The sequence below is a fragment of the Mustela putorius genome, unplaced genomic scaffold (assembly GCF_011764305.1).
Source record: "Mustela putorius furo isolate JIRA1106 unplaced genomic scaffold, ASM1176430v1.1 tig00537284_pilon_pilon_pilon, whole genome shotgun sequence".
NCBI classification, from domain to species: domain Eukaryota; kingdom Metazoa; phylum Chordata; class Mammalia; order Carnivora; family Mustelidae; genus Mustela; species Mustela putorius.
In genome coordinates, this window is record NW_025422422.1 from 690,980 (window position 1) to 715,012 (window position 24,033).

Consider the following 24,033-nt stretch of genomic DNA (forward strand, 5'->3'; position numbering starts at 1 on the left):
GGGAGAATTTTTTTTTTTTTTAAAGAGAAACATAAAAAATAAAGAATTAAACACCTGACCATGAACTCTAACCAGAATCATGAATGGGAACACAATGCTAAAAAGGGCTGATGATGAGTACTGGTGCTACTTAAATATTACACTACAAAGGAATGACAATGGAAGAAATGACATTTTAAAAAATCTTATGCATAATAAATGAGTAACAAAACTCCCACAGTGAGAAGGGAAAAGTGGGAGAAATCATAAGCTCTACTTTTCATTCCGGACTTATATATCAAGACTTCTTGATATGTTATCTTGGGCATCTTAAAGTCAGTATGTATAAAACCAGATTGTTGTCTTTCTCCCCCAATGTGGGCGGTTTTCACTGTTCCCTATCTGTGAATAATTACATCATTCATTCACAAACTGGTCTGGAAGACTCTAGTGGTCACTTTTCATAAGGGGCCAAGTGTTCTTAGTTGTTCAGCCTAAGGTACATGCATGCTTTTCCCTCTATATAAATCTTTCTGTCTCTCACCTAACCCTGTTCTTACTTCCTTAAAGCATCCTGTCAGTTCTGGTTCCGGGGACAGGATCATAGGGCCAGGACTCCTAGATATACTTTTCTTGAGTGGATAAATTCAATTCAGGGATTAAAGAAATGTCCTCAATATAATTTTACCAAAATAGGCACTGTATTGTGCCTCATCTTGGTATTCTTGAGTAAGTTCTCAAAGTAGTTCAGAAGCAAGAGAGGCTTATCACATCATTATCTATCACATCATTATCTATTGTTTCTGCCTATGTGGGTGAAGGACATTTTACCAAACCACTGTAATTTGAGACTTTGATAACCTTTCTAAATCATTTGTTTTAAGTATATCCCTTGTATGGAGTATATAGAGTTTTGACTTGTGGTCCAACTGATAACTGTTTCTTTCAATTGGTACTGTAACCATTTTGCTCACATGACAGATAGGTTTAACTTTAGCTTTTTTTGTGATGTGTTCCTAGGCTTCATAATCTTTATACGGTGATTTTATTTGCTATGTTTTGTGTATGTGTTCTGATAATTTCTTCTAGTGGGTTTCTAAAGATACTATACCTTTATGTAATATGAATTTTATATAATTAGCATGTTTTAAAAGTAATATCTATTTAGCAATAAGAGCATTATAATTTTACATTCTCTTCATTTTTTTCCTGACCTCCTATGTTTCATTAAACCTTAATTACAAAAGATAAAGGAATTAGTGTCTTTATTCTATTTCTATTCTATTAGTATCTTTATTCTATTTAGTATCTTTATTCTATTTGTTGGGTTATAGCATTCCTACACTCTCAGTGTTTATGACTAAATCTAAAACTAAAGTTTATGACTAAATTTAACCATAATCCCAGTATTTCTTCTACTTAATTGCACAATAAAATGAATTCAATGCCATTTGTCTATAGACTTAGTTTTAATCTTCAGTAAGTTAACAATTAAAAAAAAAAAAAAAAGTAAAGGGCCATGAAAGAATTGTCTTTAAGTTAACATTGGGCTACTTGGGCAGCTCCCTGAAAGTATTAAAGTAGCAATTTCAATAGCCACCATAACATAACTAATATATTTTTTAATTCCCCTTTATTCCTGTGTTTCGTTTGTGAATTGGTCAGTGTCTGTAAAGGAGAGATGTTTATTACTAACATACGGAATTCTAATAGAGAACATAAAATATACAAAATGGTGGTTAAAATAATGGCTGTAAGTTGTGGGATCAATGGCCTGCTTCGAAGCCTAACTTTACTACCTACTATTTGAGAAAAGTACTAATATTTCCTATAAAATGGAGATTAGAAATGAGACCAGAAGTTCAATGAGGTTTATAAAAAAATAAAACATGTAGAAAAATGTCACCACATAGTACACACTCAACAAAGGCTGGCCATTATGGTATTATCCATCTTCTTAATGTTTGCTGGTCTGCTAGATGAGAAATGGTAGCTAGTTGTTTGAATTTTCAGCTTCCAGATCAATAATAAATTAAAGATCTTTTTAAAAACATGTTTATTAGCCATTTGTATGCCTTCTATGAATTGCTTGTTAATGCTCTTAGCCCATTTTTCTCTTGGGTTATTTGTCTTTTCCAAATAAATTTGTTAAAGTTTTGTTTTGTTTTGTTTTGTTTTGTTTTACTTTAGACACAATAACCTTTTCTGGGTATTTTATCTTTTTTGCAAACTTTAATCTTAGTCTTGTGTTTGTACTTTTAAAGCATCTTTTTTTATTAAAGTGATATACATCTAGGGAAAGGTCCATCAAGAAAGCCATCAAAAAGATTGAAATCAATGAACTTTCATAATCTGAATGCACCTGTGTTCAGCTACCACCTAAATTACAGAAATAAGAAAATAATCCAGCAGTCCAGAAACTCCCTTCTTGGTCTATCCTTAACAGTACCACATCTAAGTGTAACTATTATCTTCAGTTCTGACAACATAGATTAATGTGTTTTCATGTTTTTGTACTTTAAATGAATTTGAATCGTATAGAATTGAGCTCTTTTATGCCTGTCTTCTGTCATTTGTAATTTAATTTTTTTTCAAATTATGGCACCTTTCATTTTAGTAGGATTTTTTTAATGTTTTAAATAATTTAATCCCTTAAAAACTTAGTGAAGTGAATAAAGAAAATACTTTTAAGTGTGGTTGTAGAGGACGGTAGACTAGTAAATTTTAGAATAATGTGATTTTTTTTTTTTTTTAGTAATTTCATCTCCTAAAACAGTGTTTCACAGAAAAGAGAATACAAGCTTTTAATCATTGGGATTCTAGTTTTCAACAATATTTCATCTAATCTTCATTATGTAGTTTTAAAGATTGTTTTTTATAGTCTGGATTGATTATAGTCTGGCTCACCTGACCTTTGCATCCATATTATGTGCTACTCTCTGAAACAGTCTATAAAGGCAGGGCTGTCATTATCTTCCAAACCTAAGGTCTCTTTGCATCTTTCATTCTGTCAGGAGTTGCCCTTTTCGTGCCCCTTCACTATTCAAATCCACATTATCCCTGATACCTAAGTGTACAGTCTTGGTGTCTTCAGGCCAATGCATATTTATTGAGCAACTCCGGTGTTTCACAGAGGTCCTGAGGTTAAAATAAATAAATAAATAACTGTGCTAGAAAGTCACTGTTATTAATGTGATCACAATCTAGTAGGAGAAGCATTTAAATGCATACTTATAATCAAGTAAGTTTGGAAATATAGGGAAGTTATAAAATTTGTAAAAGGAAAGAGTGGTTCCCTTTGCATACATCAAAACTCTTTGAGATTAGGAAGTGGAGCTTGACAGAGTGATATATGGTAAGTGTGGAAAACAATGCTTTTGAGTCCACATGTGGGGGGAAGAGTATTTTAAGAAGAGGGAACAGATTGTGGAAACCCACTGAGGACTGAACCATTCTAGTAGTTATAGTTGGAAGTCCTTGTATCCTAATGGAGAAAGAAGAATTTGGTCCCCATTTGGAAAAGAATCCACAAAGCATGAAGCAAGATTAGGCAAAGAGGCATTTATTAAGAGGTTAAGGCTGAAGAAGGAGATTGTGTCCATATTGTGAAGGGACATGTCACATAGCATCCATAGAAAAGGGAATGAATTTTCTCCTATTGTTGGTGAGGGGCCTAAAGAATATAAAGGATGGTTCTACTTTAGGTAAGTCACTCTATACTTATAACAGGTGCAAAGAGACAGGGTCAGGGTCATAGCTGTGCCACCAACTGAGTGGGGTGATGCATCTGAACTCCTCTCTGAGTAGAAGCATCAGTCATCTTGCTCTCTGCCACCTGTCTCCTTGCAGCCCAGGCTTGGGGTATGCCATGATCAACACTCTATTTGCATGCCTAGGTGACTGGTAACTTCTGAAGAAAACCCCACCACGCCTGTAGATGACAACTAGATCCACGTCCACTATTACAAGAGTCTTGGTAACACTGAGCAGTTAGTTCAGTTTTCTTCCTGGGAAGGGTTGCTCTTATTCTTCTTAGTTACTCTTAAAATTTAGGTCTTCTCTTAAACCTGTTATCCCAGTACATAATTTAATTCCCAGCAAACAAATTTGCCTTTTATTTCTTGAAGAATTTTGGAGACTTCATGAACAATTTCTCTAAAAATGTCCTCTCTTCCACCAAGATTAAAATTATTGCTTATTACTACTAAGTATTATTCAAAGGACATAAAAAATACTGATATAAGGAGGCATAGGCACCCTGATGTTTATAGCACTGTTATTAACAACAGCCAAATTATGGAAAGAGCCCAAACACCTACTGACTGAAAAATGGGTAAAGAAGATGTGGTAGTGCGTGTGCGCACGCACGCACACACACAGGAATATTACTCAGCTTTCAAAAAGAATGAAATCTTGCCATTTGCAATGACATGGGTAGAGCTAGAGTGTATTATGTGAAGCGAAATAAGTCAGAGAAAGACAAATACCATATGATCTCACTCATATGTGGAATTTAAGAAAATAGATGAATATATGGGAAAAGAAAGAAAAAAAAAACAGGCAAGCCATAACAGACTGTTAACTACAGAAAACAAACTGAGGGTTGCTGAAGGGAAGGTGAGCAGGGGATAGGTTATATGGGTGATGGGTATTACGGAGGGCACTTATGAGCACTTACACTTACATATGTAAGTGATGAATCACTGAATTCTTCTGAAACCAGTATTAACCTACATGTTAATTAATTAGAATTTAAAAACTTGAAACAAACAAAAACCCCTATTGCTTATTTAGGGCTATATTTAACTCCTTCTCCTGGGGGAAGAGGTCCCTTTTCCTATATGAAAAAATCCCATCCAATTGTAACTATAATTCCATATCCCTGTATTTACCAGCACTCACTCATGGTCTTTGCTAGAGCTTCAATTTCTCATGCCCATTTTGTTCACTTTAGCTTATATTATTCAAGCCTACATCCTAAATTTAAAACTAGCAACAACACTGATATGTTTTGTTTGTTTGTTTGTTTGTTTGTTTTTGCTGGATTAACATTCCTGCTTTATGTAAGGTAGAAGCAGTAAGCTACTTTTTCCAGTTGAAGAGAGTTTCTTCCATGTGTCCTTTGCTTCTAGTACTGTTGGATGCCACCAGAGAAATGCAATACTCTTCAGTTTACATGCCATGCATGGTAAAAGTTACATGTGAGTGAGAACCATCCCCTGATGCTTCATTTACAAGCCTCTTACTAATTTCCATAAGTTATCAGTTAAACATTTCCCAATCAAATCTTGACTTGGAGCCTAAGAGTACAGATGGGATAACATTAAATGACCTTATTCATTTATTCCTGTGGACTACCCTTTCTTTTTTGTGGGACTCTTGGGTCAATTAACCCTTTTCTTTCTCAAGCTGAACATGTTTGCCCTTGGTTTCTCCTTGATTACAAGTGCTAAAATATTTCCTAGTTTTTGTATGTTTTTGGTCAACTAATCCAAATATGTTTCCTGGAAGCCTTTATGTCATGCACTGGTCTAGATTTTGAAAATATAAATATGAATAAGACAACTTTCCTGAACTTGTGGTCTTACACTTGGAAGAGTAAATGGGAGTGAGTAGCACGCAAACAGACAATATGCAATTTTTTTAAATGAATAAAAGCAGAAATGGATTTTTTTAAAGAAGGAGCTAGGGCTAGCTGGGAGTAGTTAAAATAATTTTTTTTTCTTCATTTAATACTGCCTGAATGGAATTTTCTTACTTCTGTGCTTCTAATCTTTGCATCTTTGTGTGTATGCTCTGCAGACCTCAGCACAGGTCTCATTTATACAGCCAAGGTTTTGCAGAATAATGTGACCATTTTTGACTTTGAGAAAATGTCTCTTAGATCATCGAGGTTCTATGCTACAAAGGTCTTGTTTTCTTTTCGTATCAATTTGTCAGTCTGTGTTTCAAAATATTGAAAGTCTACTTCATCCCATTAACCTAAATTGGGATGAAAGCCCTTTCCCATGTGAGAAACTCCCCACACAGTTCTTGGCTTTAACTTTTAGTTTCCCTCTTGTGCTCAGCGTTAGCTGGAAGGACAGGGCCTGTGTTGTCCTGTCATCACAGTGCAAGGGTCTTTGATAGATGGGACAAAGGACTTCTTTTTTTTTTTTTTTTTAGTGGAAAGGACTGCACTGAAGAAAGCAGCATGCTAATCTGGTAAATTCAGAAATCAGTCAAATCAATTAGGCAGCAACATGAGGACCAATCCTCTAACTTGTTCAACCATAGTTTGTCTTCCTACCATCTGTGTTAGCCTCCTATGTTTCTTTCAATGGGAAAGATTTAAGTGGCTTCAGGAAGATACTGTTTCATCTTTTGTTTTGTTAATAGTGAATGAAAACTTTGACAGAGAAGTGAGTCTGATAACAAAATAGCTAGATTTCAGCCTTCATGAGCCAACATGATTGTTTTTCAGAGTCCATAGTCTCTCATGATTCAATTCCCCTTCATGAGCCAGTTCTGTTCAGCAGAAGAAGAAAGCCTGTAAGCAAATAATATTTGGAGCTTTATAGATTTTAACCCCAAAACTGAACATTAAAATAACTCTTTATGGCCATTTCTCTCTGGCCTCTATTGAGCCACTGCTGAGGTAGGTTTTGTCATTTTCACCTAAGGATCACAATAGGCACTGAGTGGGCAGCAAAAGATTAATACAGAATGAAAAGTTGAGTGTTTACGTACAGCCCCATATCCAAGCTTACATTCAGGAATAGGTGGAATAAAAAGCAGGTTGTAGGAAAGGCATATTTCATAAACATCAAGTCTTCAGTGGGCTTCTTTCCCCATGCACATGGTGAGCTAAGGCAAACCTCACTCCAGATATTGGCACAAAGCGCACTCTGCAAGAGTTAAATTTCTTCTTCCACTGTCAAAGCACTCATGTGATCTAGTACTGACTGTTGACATTCACGCCTGTTTATACCTGTGATGGTTAATATTTTGTGTCGACTTGACTGGGTCATAGGATACTGAGACATCCGTTGAAGCGTTCTTCTGGGTGTATGTGTGAGGATGTTTTTGGATGAGGTTAATCTTTGAATCTATAGACTGAGTGAAGCAGATTGTTCTCCCAACATAGGTCAGCCTCATCCAGTTAGTTCAAGTCCCGAGTAGAACAGGGAATAGAACAGCTGAACCTCCCACAAGGAAGAGGACATTCCTCCCGACTTACTGCCTTTAGCTGGGACATCATTTCTTTCCTGCCTTTGAAAATGAACTGAAACACTTGCTCTTTCTAGGTCTCTAGGATGCGGAATCAATCAGCCTCAATCAGTCGCTCTCTTTTATTAAATCTGTTTCTCTGTAGAGCCCTAACTAAAGTAATACCCACATGGTTCTGTCCCAGGGCTGGTATATGAATTTTGAAGGGAAGGACAATGGACATGAGGAGACTGAGGAACACTTCTGAGGTTTTAGAAGGCTCATCTCTCCCTCTGCTGCTTCTTTGTTTCTCCTCTTCCCTGACAAAGGGCCTTTGTTAATTTTCATAATGATCTCAGTGATATCTCTCTTTTCATCCACTTCCTCCAACCTATTATAAAGCTAGAATCTTTTTTTTTGTAATCACCAAGACTCTATAACTGAATTCCTGCTATGGCTCCCAAATGCCTAACATTACATGCAATAATGGCAAGTGTATCCAGAAATAATCTCAGCAGACTTCTCTACAGGCCCAGAAGCCCTCATTCTTTTTATCTAGAAAGACAGTAAATATATGCAAACATTTCAGTAAACCGAACAATCGTATAGTGAAGCAAGACTCCGTACATAATGAAATGAAAAGAAAGGAAAGTGGTAAGGCTGCAAGAGGGGAAGGGAGCGAGAAAGAAGAGTTTGCTTGATCGACAAAGCCATTATCTCAGTGATGTGATGTCACTAAGGTAAGTAAGAAATAGTATCTTGCTTTCAGGGGTTAATAAGCCAGTGAAGTGTGAGAACTGTACCCAGTTAACTTCAGGCATAAAATAATACTCTTAAGAAACTCTCAGCCAATGTGCTTGCCAATGAATCTAGATCATTCCTAGTTCTCTGTTAAGTGAAATACTCCAGACTTCAACAAAGCTTTTCTTCTCTAACACAAGTAGATATCTGACTCTGACTCAAATAGCGTTCATGCTGCAAATTATTTCCAGTGATAAAGCCAACAATTCCAGAAAACAGCAGGGCATTTGTTTGCTAAAAAGAAGTGCAGGGAGAAGGGAGAATACTTAAGAAAGTATACTTAGATTGTGTTCCCCTTTGCTCCATGTGTTTTGACAATGTCGACTGGTATCTCAGGAGCTTACAATTCAGAATTGGTCCTCCTGCATATCTCAGACTCTAAAATCAGTTATTCCCATAAACAAGAAGCTGTAGTTCAAAATAATTTACATTTATTAATAACACTCACTGTGGATAGGCATTTCATTTTTTTTCTGGGTAGCGTTTTCTTCCTAGTATACCTAAATTTAATATCAAATTATAATGTCTCAAGCACTAGAGTGAGTACTTTACCAATTGTTTCTTATTCAGTCTTCCTAATAGAAAAGGAAAGATGAATGGTATTTTCTCTGTTTTAGAGATGAAGAAAAAATGAGGCTTAGAGTTAAAATGAATTACCCAAGAGGGCACCTGGGTGGTTCAGTTGATTAAGCATCTCACTCCTGATTTTGGCTCAGGTCATGAGCTCAGGGTCCTGAGATCAACACCAGTGTCAGGCTCAGTGCTCAGCATGGGGTCTGCTTGAGATATTTTCCCCCTCCTTCCCTTCCCACTCAATCTCTCACTTATAAATAAATAAACAAACAAACAAATAAATAAATAAATAACCTAAGGTTGCCCAGCTGGTAAGCAGAAGCACTAGAATTTAATCTCAGATTTGCTGGGTTTGGGACATGGTACTTGATAGTAAACCAAGAAACGGGAAGTCACACTCACATCACAGTGGACATCTAAGGAAGGGGTGATGTGGTAGACAAATCAAGATGAAAGAAGTCTGGCTCTCCTTTCATTCAATCATTTATCCACCAATTTGTCCATTCGTCATGTATATTTAGCCTCACTTTGTACCAGTCATCGAGCAGGATGTCACAGCTCATGTATTAATCATAATCCATGACTTCAAATAACTCACAGATGTTTCCTTTGAGTTGGAAGTATTTTGCTTTTACAGTTCTCTCTCCTTTCTTTCCTCAACTTCTTCACTGCCATTCCTGTCCTTTGTTTACTCACCCCCCATCACCCCCGAATGCTTAATCTCCAGGTAGCGTTCAAGCCTCATCTTTTCCAGAAAACCTGCCCTGAATGTACCTACCCTCCTCAGATACTTAACGTGAGATGTAGCCCAATATTTAATTATGTTCCCTAAATATTCTGTTTGATTTTTCCAAATGGGCCATAAGCTTATGGACAACAAGATCTGTGGATAAGACATTTCCCCCTTATTAAAAAACACAATACTGGACCCCATAATAGCTGCTAAATAAATTTCAGTATAATTTTAAGCTAGGTGTATTTCTTGAAATTCAGCCACACATTACTAGGGGATCACTTAAATTGCCATTCCTTTGTTTAAAACATTGCAATGACTTGCATCCTCCCAGTAATCTAGGTTCTTCCTTAACTCCAGGTAGATATTCAGTTTCCAATCTTGTCTAACTTCCCCCAGTTTCCAAGGAGAAGGTTTCCATTAATTTGCAACCACATTTGTTCTCCGTAACAGGAATGAACTTCTGAAGTCCCACTGGAAAGCAGGTAGCTGATTATCTAAATGGTTCTCATACACAGCGAAATAATTTTTCATCTGGGTTTTAAAAATTGCAAAACATGATACTCCACACACAAAACTGCTGATGTACATTTTTTGTTTAATTTTGCCAAATGCCCTGGGCTCAAATCTGGAAGAGAATTCCTCTTCCAAGATTTTCTTTCGTTGCTAGCACTCTGGAACCTTGTGTCTTGTTGAGATTTGATGGTGACCTCACAGGTACCTTATTAATAATAAACCAGAGGGGCTCAGCAGAGCCTGGGTTTGGTGTAATAAATCATACTGTAAGTAAGTGCCGTGTTTGCAGTTTTGGAATTTAGAGGAATATAATAACCGAGATTGAGGATCTGGCAGGTGGTAAGAGTGACTAAGGGTGGGGACTGGACTTTTATGGGTCTGACACGTGCTTACGGTTATTAATTACTTTTGCATTTTACATTGCTAATTGCCAGTATTCTTCCCAGTTACAATGTAATTGAATTTTTTTAAAAAATGAAGCCTCAAATATCACATCCAGATATTACATTGTACCTCTACCTAAGGAAGTACATACAGTTTAGGTTACTTGAAAGGATGTCTAATAATAAGGTGACTAATGATATCCAAAGCAACGATGCACAGCATGGGAAATGCCAGGGGGTTGTAAAGGAGAAATAAGAACTCAAAATGTTAACATGTGGATTTTTGTTAGTGAACCAGCATGCAATTCAGTTGTCCTGTTTATCAGAAAAATCCTTTCAGTCACTAAAGAAGAGCGCTGCTAGAGTAGTTCCAAGTCCATGTGTTTTTAAAACACAGTCTATTTTCCATGCATTTTGTGGCCACACAGTGCTAAGTGATGAAGGTGACAACATTTGTTAAAAGCATGTCTTCAGTCATATGAATATTGCTATGTGGGCTTCTTAGCATAGTTCAGTATAACAATTTGGAAGTGGACATCTTGGACAGTGTAAGGAAAATGTGGACTTCTTTCTCATGCACATATATATGTAAGCATAGATACACTATGGACTTATCGACAAGTTGGGGAGCATAGGTGGGTTCCTTGGGTCTTTGCTTTGATGGATCCCGGAATAGGAATATCTGGTCTAGGGGTGGGATGACTGGCGACTATAACACCACCCCACTGTATCACCACCCCACTATGGTGATGGATTATCATAATAATGACCACTCGTTACTGTGAAAGATTAAACCATGTCTTTTGTCCTTTCTTAAGAAGGCAGATAGATGGGCGATTTATTTGTTGGTTAGAATTTTCAAATAAAATAACTGTTCCTTAATTAAGCTTTATAGAGCAAACTTTAATAGTAAAAATGCTATTTATTATAATGACAGTTTACTTTTTGACAGTAATTGCTAAATAAGGAGTTACTGTAAGTCGAAAGACCACCTGTCCAGGGTTACTTTCTGCACAAGGGAGGCTAAGAACAAGGAGCCAATCCTTGTTCTTCAGTTCCTTGTTCTTCTGTTCTGCCAATCCTACTACCTCCTCTTGTGAAGTTAGAATGCCCTGCATGATTAGGATTGCACACATTTCTGAGCAAGGCCAAATTGCCCCATACTGTACCATTCACATCTTGAGATATCGTACTTTTCCAGCATCCTCTTCCTTATCACACAGGCTACCTGAGAATTCATCATCATCAAAGAGGAATTTGATTGGAAGCCTGAGTTTCACATCATCATAAATCTCTCTTTGTAAAGATGAGAAAACAGAGGCTCCAAGAAGGAAGGGGAATGATTCTTCTAAATCTCCACTAAGCATGAGATTGGAAATGAGAGCCAGTCCTGTGTTCTTTCAGAATGGGATCCATGTAACCATTGGGAGTACAGTTCCTTGGGATTTAGCAAACCTGTGGTAACTGCTTTCAGGCAGAAAGCAGCCTGAAAACAACATTATTGACCTCTGTCAGAGAGAAGCCTGCTCCCAGATCTAACAAAAGTTCATGTCTAATGGATGTGTTCTTCAGTGACTCTCTGTAAGGCAAGATGCCTTTAACAGCATCTTTGAAATTATAGTACTTTGTTCTAGTTTCACAGTAAATGCTCCGATGGCTGTGTGGGCTCTCTTGGGTTTCTTCTTTCTTTGCTGTGCTATGAAAACACACACTGCATATACATTGTTATTATCATTGTTGCTAAGAAGTAAGAGAGCATGAGTTTCTACCCCGTCATCTGTGCAGAGCAGAAGCAGTGAATCCTACTGGAGCGTAATAACAATCTATAAGTAAACCAGTCATGGTAAAATCTATCAAAAATGTGGCAATTTACAAAAATATGTCCCTCAAGCACACCAAAGTTGTCATCAAAGTGAGTTAGCTGCCAATTAACTTCTACATCTTACACAAAGGGCACAGAATTCTAGTGTAAAAATAAAACCAGTTATAGCATATCTACTGTCTATGAACAAATAAATCAGAAACAAAAAATGAACACACCACTTGGTGCTTTTCAATGTATGTTACCATCTTATGGAATGCTGCTGCTTAGGCTTCTGATTTAGGAAAATGACTTTCCAAGAAGACAGTGATAAAGATATTTTTGCCTACAAATTTGAGATTCAAATTTCAGCTGCTGAGCTCTTAATTGATCACCAAGTATGTTCTAGGTGCTGGGTCACAAAAAGCAGGACAATTTGTTAAAAACTCATTAGCACTATGTTAATTCCTGTCACAGATTATAGTCAGTGTATTTATATTTTCAACAGATCATTCACTTTTCACACTGGGCATTCAGTTAATCACTTTTGGCAAATTCATTTATACCCCAAATAGAAATGTACAGAGGATGCTACATGTGCCTGAGAGAGAGAATGAAATGTTCAGGAAAGGAGGAGATACTAACCCTTGAGGGATACTTAGGTTTCTATCATTTCCAGCCAACCTATTAGTGTGTTCTTGTTCTGCTTCACTTATTCAGCTGAATTCTCTCAAAAACATAGAAATAAACAAAAAGAACAGCTACCACCTCTGTCACCTGCCTCCCAACCTCGAGTTTATGCACTCTGATGAGTTTCTGCAACACTTGTCTGCAGCACACACCTTTCCAGCATTCCACTATCCCGCTATCATAAGGAATCTCTTGACACTTTATGACTGACTCTAATACAAGACTTTCACATCACACTTCAGAGCTCATAGGCAAAGCACGTAGTCACTGCGGGTTCGGAGTAATTTTCCTCTGCCCACATTTATCCACCCAGCTCTCACCCAGCCACATACTCGCTCATCTTGATGGTGACACCATGCATCATGGGCTCTTCCTGGAAAACCTCTATGCACACCTGCCCATCTGCTACCCAGTTTACCATCAACCCTTCCCTGGTCCTCTGTGCCTTTCAAAGTAATGCTGTTACCTAAAATCTCATCACTCATCAGTTCTACTTCTATACTTTGATCATTTTCTTCAGTCATAGAGTTCAATAAATATATATTGAGCCTACTGTATTCTAGGCACTATTGTGGAAGCTTTGAAACAACCCTTTATCAAAAACAAAGATCTTTGCCCCCTTTGAGTGTACAGTGTATTGTGGGGAAAGAGATGATAGACAAATAGGTAGCATAGATTATAATAAGTGCTCTGGAGAAGACAACTTATCACAAATACAAGGAATGCTTGAGTCCTGTACAGTAGTAAAGAGGATGATCAGGGATGCTTCATGGAGAAGGGAATATTTGAGCAAGAATCTGAAGGGGGTATAATTAGATAAGCATTCATCAAGCATCTGTTGTTTTACTACTCCCTAAGATTATAAAATAAATAGATGATAGATCAGTCTCTTGTCTCTATATCATTTCAATCGTATATTAGACATTAAACAGCTTGAGACCTATTAATTATTTTTATCTTGGGCATCCCATACAGAATCAGGTATTTAGTACTTATAAAAAAGAATGGATGAATAGTTGAATGCATGTGCAAATAAATGCGGATCTATCTTTTCTAACCTTTTTAAGTCTTAGCCAGCCCCTACCCTTCCCGCCCCCCTCCAAAAAAATGCTATGGAAGAGGCAGTAGGGTAAATCCAATATTTGATGAGCTTCTCCATATTTTCCAGGCCCCCTTTGCAGTTAGCAGGGACAGGTGACTAGTTTTATCCAATAAAACACAAGCAGAAGTGAAATGTATCACTTCTTTTTTTTTTTTTTTGAGATTTTATTTATTTATTTGACAGAGATCACAAGTAGGCAGAGAGGCAGGCAGAGAGAGAGAGAGAGAGAGAGAGAGAAGGAAGCAGGCTCCCTGTTTACCAGAGAGCCTGATGTGGGGCTTGATCCCAGAACTCTGGGATCATGACCAGAGCTGAAGGCAGAGGTTTTAAGCCTCCCAGGTGCCTGGAAATATCACTTCTAAGCCAAGGCATTTATGAGACAATGTGGACAATGTGTAGCCTCCAGTGTTCTCTTCCCTCTACTCTGGAAATCTTGAAGGCCACATGTTGAAATGAGTGTGTCAAAAATAGAATAGTTTGGGACACTGGATGGAAAAGAGTTGTCTTAGCTTTCAGCAGATTTTAAGAGAGAGAAATAAACTATTCTGCTATCACTAAGATGTTATCAATTGTTTGCTACCATCACCTTGTCTAGTTTATTCTTATCAAATAAGTATGAGCATATCACTGTTGGGAGTATGTAATCATTCTATTTTACATCACTGAAAATAGAGGAGAACTAGTATTCTGAAAGTTCTCAGTAATTACGTTGAGACATTTTAGTTAGTTGAAAAGTCTTAATGTTGGTGTCAGTTCTAGGAAGGTAAGGGGCTTTTCTGAAGATACCCATGTGGCATCTAGAGACCCTATAATAATAGGGTCCCCAACTAAGTTTCCTTGAGACTTTAATTGCTGTGAGACTTTAGTTGCTGTTCTATTCCCCCTGAGTTGCATGGGAGAGGGGTCAAGAAATAGTGGCTTTAGATTTGTTTTTTTTAAGATTTTATTTATTTATTTGACAGAGAGAGATCATAAGTAGGCAGAGAGGCAGGCAGAGAGAGAGAGGGAGGAGGAAGCAGCTTCCCCGCTGAGCAGAGAGCCCAACGCAGGACTCAATCCCAGGACCCTGAGATCATGACCTGAGCGGAAGGCAGCGGCCCAACCCACTGAGCTACCCAGGCGCCCCTGGCTTTAGCTTTTTTAAAATCCCACAGCGCTCCTAGGGAAATGAGTGCACATGAAGCACTGAAACGCTTACTGCCTTGGGAAGGCTCATGCTGAGTAGATATACTGCAGCTGACAATTTATTTTCATGGTTTTCACTAGACTAACTTGCTGTCCTATGAATTCCTGGATAATGAGAGCTTTTTTTTTAAAATATTTTATTTATTTATTTGACAGAGAGGGAGATCACAAGTAAGCGGAGAGAGAGAGAGAGAGAAGAGGAAGCAGGCTCCCCACTGAGCAGAGAACCCAATGTGGGGCTCGATCCCAGGACCCCGAGATCATGACCTGAGCCGAAGGCAGAGGCTTTAACCCACTGAGCCACCCAGGCGCCCCATGAGAGCTTTAATCTGTTACTCCCCCACATTCCTCACATCACTGAGCAAGAGAAGGATCAATAAACTATGGATAACTGTATTTGGTTGGTTTGTTCATTAGTTGGTTGCTTACTCAGGTAGTTGAAAAGCCATGAAATGAATGAATGAAAGAAACCAGACTGGCAAGAACACATATTTACTTATAGATTCCTTAGATATCTGAGTTTGAATCTGGACTTCTCAAATCCTAAATTTATCACTCATTTATCTTCCATTGGTCTAGATGCTGAAGACCAAACCATCCATAGGCATACTCATTTGCAAACAAAATAAACTGACTCTGGATGATTTAAGCAGTAAAGACAAGTGAATGGATAGCTAAGATCAAGGATATAAAGCCAAGAACAAGCTCAGATCAGCTGCATACTTGATTTATGAGGACACCAACACCAGACACCACACTGGGCACTAAGTGCTACAGTTTACGCCACCAACCACCAAGCCTTGGCACAACCAACATCACTGTCACTGCTGCCCAGGCTATTCTCTCTGTAACCTCGTCCTCTCAAAGTTATTCAGTATCGCTTGTGTGTTCTTGATAGTCTTCTTAGTATACCATTTGCTGTATTCCTTTGTTCACCTCACCTTCATTTAACAACCCCAAACAATTGGCTTCTTGCTTCATCATTCCACTCATGCTGTCCCTTGGCTAAGACCTCAGTGACTCTCTAATTAGTAAATGCAATGACCACGTTATCCAACTAAATTATTTAATGTTCTTGATCATTCCCTTTGTCATTAGCACCTGTTTTCTTGCCTAAGCCTTAGAGTATTAACATCCCAAAGGGCTAGTCTGCAACCCACATATCTACACACTGTAAACTTCCCAGGGATTTCATCCGCTCTTGTGATTTTAACTACCACCTACATGGTGATGACACCAACATCAGCATTTCAAGCCATGTCTTCTGAGCTTCACACTTGCATACAGCGTTTCTGGCAAACATCTCTAACTGAATATTTCCCAAGAACTTTAAGATTAACATATCTTAAGTTTAACATACCATCTACCCCCAAAAATGATTTTATTTTTATGTTCCTTGACCTAGTGAATAATACTTTCCAAGATTCCCAGCATGGGAGTTATTCACTCAGGTTCCCAGCTAGAGACCTGGTAGTCATATTTTTTTTTTCATCTTGTGCACCCCCAACACTAAATTAAACAACTTCACGTACAGTAATTTTATATTTTCTTGAGCCTGTTCTGTAAAAATGAATAACCTCTTAGATTAGGCTTTCACCATAATTTTCAATATCTTGTGACATAGTCTTTGTTAGGTGGGATATGTAATGCTAAATGGAGTGCCACTTGTTCTTTTGGAGTGAAATCTTATTTAAAGAAGTAATATGGTTGAGATCTTTGCCTCTGTGAAACTAATTTCTCTGTAATTGCAGATTTGGTCTTGAAATTAGGTACTCTATGCTTATTAATTTTTACTGAAATAAGTTAAACTGCCCAGATCATTTATTTATCTGGCAAGTGTTGTTTGAGCATATACAATGGACAAGGCTATATGCTTGATAGTTGGGGGAAATATAAAACAGTTCCTGCCATCAAATAATTTACTATCAGTAGAGCCAGGGACAGATACATGTAAATATTTACATATGATAAAAGCTATAAGGGGGGTATAAACACAATACCCTGGGAATTCAAAAAGGAAACCTTCTTCTACATTAAGGTCAGGGAAGGGATTGGTGGGAAAATATCACACCAAGTGGGGCCTAGAAAGATAGTGTTGAGTGGCTCAGTAGTAAACAGGCAAGCCTGTATAGAATGGTCTTAGCAAAGTTTCTGAAGTTTGACTTGAATTTCAGCCTTGCCTGGGTCCATCAGCTGAGGGTCTTACAGTCCATCCCTATCAAAGCTATAATTTCCAATGATATTGGTTATTCTTCCCCAACTCTCAGATCTGTCTGCCCTTCTAAGAACACCCACAAATCCTATTTACTATTTACACAAAGCAACAGTCCTGTTTCAGGTGTAAAGTGCAATCACATACATACACCAAGACTTGGCATTTGTTATTATAAATTTTTGGTTTGTTTGTTTGCTTTGTTTTGTTTTGTTTTGTTTTTAACTGTTTTCCAGCCACTCCTGCTTCTCTAGGACGAAGATGGTGTGGGTGGGGGGTAGTGGGTCAGAATATGAAACTGGTCTTGGCTAACCTGTAGCTGATTTTCAGATACTTGATGAATGAATGGATGTGTCTTTTTAATATATTCCAGAGACTCAGAAGTTACTTTGCCCGGAATTTTGCCTCAGAAGTAAATTAAGTGGGAGCAGGAACCAGAGTTAGGTGGGACAGTTCCTTGGAACTTGGGAAGAGAAGATGTAGAAGAAATAATATCTTCTTGGAAACATCTCATTAATAGAATTAGCCTTGGGTAAAAAAATAACTCAAGCCTTCAGCATGGTCTGTAGATTTTAACCTGGGTTCCCACCTACTTTGAGACTTTTCAATGTCTTATGGGAAAAGAACACTGGAAATTTGCGTTTATTTTATTTTGAATCTGGTTAACGGAAAACAAAAGCAATCTAAAGTTGTAGACTTGGATATTTTTCTTCTGCATATTCTGTTCACATAATCCCCCCTGTGCCATATGGGCCATGTTCCATGGCAGGTCAGAAGTGTTGGCTGAACTGACAAAACCAGTGAAAGCAAGAGAACCTCTGATGTGAATGGGGTAGGCAGATAGCTCCCTCCTGTCCAGTCTCATTCATGTGTCCTTGTGACAGGGTGATGCCAACTTGACCAAGTGGGAAAGGTTGATAGACATTTATGTGCATGTTTTACACTAGATCTCATGCCAGTGTAGCCTTGTTCAGTGATCGTGATCAAGACCTTCTCTAAGAATGCTGAGGTGACTGGGGATCAAACCACTCTGCTGTGGGTTAGCCCTAACAGACTCTTGCTGCTGGGTCCTGGCCTCCAGGTCAGAAGCTCTCCAAAGCAACACAGACTCCATTCCACTTCCTGACAGCTCCAAGGAGTCCCAGCTGTGCCTGTGATTGATTTCAACACAGTTCTCCAGCCACATTCATTTCGGCCAGAAGCTGATGTTCTTGTTCACCATCCTGTGTTAAATCCTAAGGACCAGAGAAGATGCTCTCTGACTGAATGCAGGAAATAAGTAGAATTTTTAAATTAAAGTCATTTCGCAAAATGGATGCTGAGGAGGACCATCTCTAAAATAATAAAAACTAGATAACCTTGTTAGTGTTAACTTTGCCTCGGGGCCAGTTCCCTTTTATAGGAGCTATGATATAGAGTCTGCAACAATCTGGCAGACTTTTGTTTGTGTGTATAATATGTCTATATTGAATATTTAATTTTGCCAGTAAGTAGTATTTATTTATTTGTTTCTTATGGTAAAGATGCAACAGTAGATTTTCAGCCTTTTTGAGGTAGAATTGACATATAAAATTGTAAGATATTTAAAATGCACATCATGAGGAGTTGATATACATAAATACTGTGAAAAGTTTCCTTACACACTCATCACCTCACATATTTATCTTTTTTTTTTAAGAACATTTAAGTTCGGGGTGCCTGGGTGGCTCAGTGGGTTTGGCCTCTGCCTTCGGCTCAGGTGGTGATCTCAGGGTCCTGGATCGAGCCCGGCATTGGGCTGTCTGCTGGGCAGGGAGCCTGCTTCCCTCTCTCTCTGCCTTCTGCTCTGCCTGTCTGTGATCTCTCACTCTCTCTTTTTCTCTGTGCCAAGTAAATAAATAAAATCTTACAAAAAAAAAAAAAAGTTTAAGTTCTAGCCTCCTAAAATGTCAATTATGCAATACAGTGTTATCAACTATAGTCACCAGGTTATACACTAGCTCCTCTGACCTTATTCATTTTATAGGTGACAGTTTGGACCCTTTAACTAACCTCTCCCTAATTCCCCTCTCCCTCAGCCTCTAGCGACCACTAGTCTGCTCTCTGTCTGGTTTATATTTCACTTAGCATAATCCTCTCAAGGTGTATCTATATTGTTGCAAATGGTAGGATTTCCTTCTTTCTTGTGGCTGAGTAATATTCCATTGTATGTGTAGCTTCTTTTATCCACTCACCCCCTGATGAACATTTAAGTTGTCTTCCATCATGGTTATTGTGACTAATGTTGCAATAAATATGTACAGAGATATCTCTGATATTCTGTTTTCATATCCTTTGGAGAAGTGGGATTGATGGAGCACATGGTAGTTATGTGTTTAATTTTTTTGAGGACTCTCTATATGGTTTTTCATAATGGCTGAACAAAGAAGGTTATTTTTAACTGAGTTTCTTCTTTTTTTTTTTAAGATTTTATTTATTTATTTGTCAGAGAGAGAGAGAGAGAGAGAGAGCAAGAGCGAGCACAGGCAGAGTGGCAGGCAGAGTCAGAGGGAGAAGCAGGCTCCCTGCGGAGCAAGGAGCCCGATGTGGGACTCGATCCCAGGACGCTGGGATCATGACCTGAGCCGAAGGCAGCTGCTTAACCAACTGAGCCACCCAGGTGTCCCTTAACTGAGTTTCTATTTGAGTATTTCAAGGGAATCTGCAAAACAGCTGCTAGGCCATTAGAGAAGCAGAGCAGTGGGGCAGAGCATTGGGTTTGAGCCCTGCCTCCCTCCACTATTGACTGGCAATGAGAACTTGGTCAAGGTACTCAATGTATTCATATATCAAAATTATTATAATAGCAACATGTATTACTTACAATAATTCACACTATTATGTATATACAATGAGACATTCATGGAAAGCACTTTTAAAATGCTTCTTGCAAATATTAAATCTGTACTTAAAAAAAAACTATTATTGTGGTAGCGTTTTTAGATAAAACATTTGGCTGCAAAATACCTGAGGGCTTCCTTTGTTCAATATTCAGAACAGAGGAATATGTAAATAGAGGCAGGTTAAAGGAATTTGATATTGACGGACTAGAGAAAATAATCATTTAAGCATTTTTTGGGTGACTGGATAAAAGGAATCCAAATTCTTTTAAGATTCTATTCAGTAAGCATTGGGTGGGGGAGAAAGGGGCTCTTATCCTAGCCTCTGCGTATCCATAAAGAGCTTTTGAGGTCAGCAAAGAAGGAAAGCAAGAGTTTTTTTGTTTTGTTTTGTTTTTTTAACATTTTATTTATGAGAGAAAGCACAAGTGAGGAAGGGCAGAGGAAGGGGGAGAAGCAGACTCCCCGCTGAGCAGGGAGCCTGACATGGGCTCCATCCCAGGACCCTTAGACCATGACCCGAGTCAAAGGTAGATGTTTGACCAACTGAGCCACCCAGGTGCACCAAGAGTTTGGTTTTGTTTTCTGGGTTTTTTTTTTTTTTTTCGTTTGTTTTTGTTTTATCTTGAGCTTTAATCTCTGACAAGACTGATGACTTCAACATCACTGTTGTTATCCAACCAGAAGGCAGTGGTCTTGAGGACAGGGTTCATTTCCTCTTTTCTGAAGCAGAACAGCAGAGGACACAGGTATGTGTTTGATAATCACTTGCTGATGGATTCTCTTGCTTCATGTCAGTTCCGTCTTTAAACAGAATGTAAAATGCTATCTGATGCCTGAAACATAACAACACTAAATATTTTTATAGATTCGGTACCATGGACCTTGTGATATGAGGATCCAGTAAATCGTTCTAAGGATATACTGCCACGCAGGGCAGTGCCTCTCACCTGCTTTGCCTTGCTCGTATAAGCACAGACCCCATCCCCCAGCACCTACGTTTATTAAAGATGGAAGAAATACTTCTTAGTGCTTGTACCCAAACCTAAAACTGCTGGTGCACTGCACAATAACGGTCTGGTGTTCCTTATCCCTCTTCTTCTGTTAATAATACATTAAACCTCAGTTATAAAAAAAAAAAAAACTTAGAAAAAAGAAAAAGAAAAGATAATGATTTCTTGACAGATCTTGAATGAAAGGCTTTAGCACAGCTTTAACTGAACTTGACACACCATTTTTTAATGTGCACGTCCCTTCTCTTTCCCAATCTCTTCATACTTAATTGAGAAGTCCCACTTAGGGGTGAAGCAAAGAGTTTAATGAACCTCCCCCTAAAATCATTAATTCAAAATATCTGATGTCGATTATGCATTTTTTTTCTTTTTTTGGTGATAAGTACTCTCCCTGGTGATGTCTGCATAGAAATGGGCTGAATAACCATGTTTTGTGAATAGAACCCACACTGTTCAAATTGGAATGTTTTATTAATCACAGTTCTTAAAAGATATTGAGCATTGGAGGGGGTAGATCAGGAAATAAATAATACATACTCTTGAAATGGCCCTGAGATGAGTAGCTGTTCTCTTTATAAATATTACAAACCTCACATAATCCCTTAGGTAAAGACACAATATTCAACACACATAATGATAAACAACAAAAAACCCAGCATTTTAATTTGAACCAGAGTAACCGTGGTTGTGGTTTGCTCATCCTCTTAATACAATATTCCCGTAGGTCTTATTAACTAGGCTATTAGTAGCCCCAAATAATACATGATTATCCTGAGATACAACAATCGACCCACATAGTATTACATTTGGTCACTGTCAGTGATTAAGTGATATGAAATAGAAGAGAGAATTCACATGCAGGGAAGGTTATTGTATCATTTTCTGATCATGTCTTATACCAAATTTGTTGGACATACATGTTTTTATAGCTTCTTTAATCATTTCCCTATACAAACAGAATCTGGGTGTTGCTGAGATTCAGAAAATATTTTTTATTGCATTTATTCTTTAGTAAGAATTATTATGGCATACATTAGCACTGTGAAACTAATTGCTCTAATTAGCAACTCCTGTCAGTGACAAACTAACACAGAGTATTCTGTTTTCCACAACTGCCAGTAATAGTTTGTTTTAAAAAAAAAATTAAAAAGGAAGAAAGAAAAAGAGTTTTCAAGTAGCCATTGATTTCTCTTGGACCAGAAAGACTCATGTTCCTTTTTTCCCTGACTTTTGGCTCCAGCTGCTGAGATCAGGGGTTGGTACTAGGGTACCTCAAGTCCTGGGAACCCTTTCTCCCCAGTGGTTTTTACATTTCTGTCTTCTATTTTCAGACTGATCTCCCATGATCTTTTTAGCTAATTATCTGTTGACATATTTTAGGCTTGTCTTTTCAAATAGAACAAGGCTAGCAACTATGTCTAATTCATCTCTGTATGACCGATATTTGAGCCTGGGATCATATCTTTTTACAATGTCTTTATACAATAGTACATTCACAAAAAAGAAAACAGGCTGGTTGGTTGGTATTTGAATGACAAATCAATTTAGGATAAGCAAGTTTTTTTCCTCTGAAAAATCAGAAGAAAGTATAGCTACTTATATTCCACTTAAGTAGAAATGATGTATCATATATTTGCAACTCCTGAACTTGTTTAGAGTGTAATAATAGCAGATAGGCCTTCAAGTTTCTCTTTTAGAGAATCATACTTATGAAGAGATGGATTCTGTTTCATTTTGTGAAAAATTTTTGAGGACATACTATGATCAGGTCATGGAGGATACAAAAATATGCAAGATCAGGCACTGTCCTCATATATACTTTGGAGAACACAGATACAGATATGATGGAAATAAAACAGATATGATGGAATGAAAATAATTTTAAGTAAACATACAATAGCCCTGCTGTTGTCTGAAATTTAAGGTTGTTACACACATACCTGTTGAAATCACAAGCTCCTTGAGTATAAGATATAGGTTTTTATTTTTTTTTCAATGTCTCAATTCCCCACAAGTCCTACAAAGAAAATCATATTATCAGACATTTATCTAAAAAGGATACTCTCTACAAATTTCTCCTCTTTTCTGATATTCTTTCTTACAGTTCCACAAGCCAGTAACTGGCTCATATAGCCAACTCATATGGTAAGATTAATAGATTTATATCTGTATTTTTCTGTTCATTATGTGACTGGTACCTCAGTGGGAATAACACACAGAGGTCAAGAGGCAGATGTTCTCTTACAAATTGCTCAGCTTGTTCAAAAGGAACAGGGTGTTTGGCAAGGGAAGAAGTCAATTTAATAAAATTTACTTAATAATGCTCTGAATATTTTATCTGCCAAAGCTTTATTTTCCAATAAGTTGAAAGTTCTACAAAAGTAAAAATATAGTCATAAATTGAAAGAGTGACTGGATGGATAAACACTTTCTATTTTGTATATAAGAGCCAACAACATCACCAGGCACAAAATAATTACAAAAATGAAATGAACTTTAATTAATTTGCTGCCAAATTTGCATACCTGTCTTTTTTACTAGGGCAGGAGAGAGAGGATTGTATGTTGGAAAGGTAGGGTTATAAATGCACTTAAAATACCATTGCAAAAAAAAAAAATAAATAAAATAAAATACCATTGCAAACATCACAAATCAAAGTGCTTTTTTCTGAAACTGGCCACTGTCTAGTGTTTGGTAATGATGAAGTTTTAGAACATAAGTGAGGTTCTGTGGGGTGAGGTCAGGAGCGGATGACCAATAAAGAATTCTTGAGACATCTTTGGTGCAAAATGATGGTTTATTAAAGCAAGGGACAGGACCTGTGGGCGGAAAGAGTAGCCGCCCTGGGGCTGTGAGGAGTGGTCCATTATATACTTGCAAGTTGGGAGGGGGTCAGGGATGACATAAGTCTCTAAGGAATTTTGGAAGAAAGGTTTCCAGGACCTTGATGGGCTAGCTATTGTTGGGAAAAAGGTTATTCATCACCAGTAATAAACCTT

At 37.7% G+C, this 24,033-nt stretch overlaps 1 pseudogene; it reads right to left on the reverse strand.

The window, feature by feature from the left end:
• Positions 1 to 24,033, reverse strand: part of LOC101684202 — a 128,794-nt pseudogene that overhangs the window by 103,483 nt on the left and 1,278 nt on the right.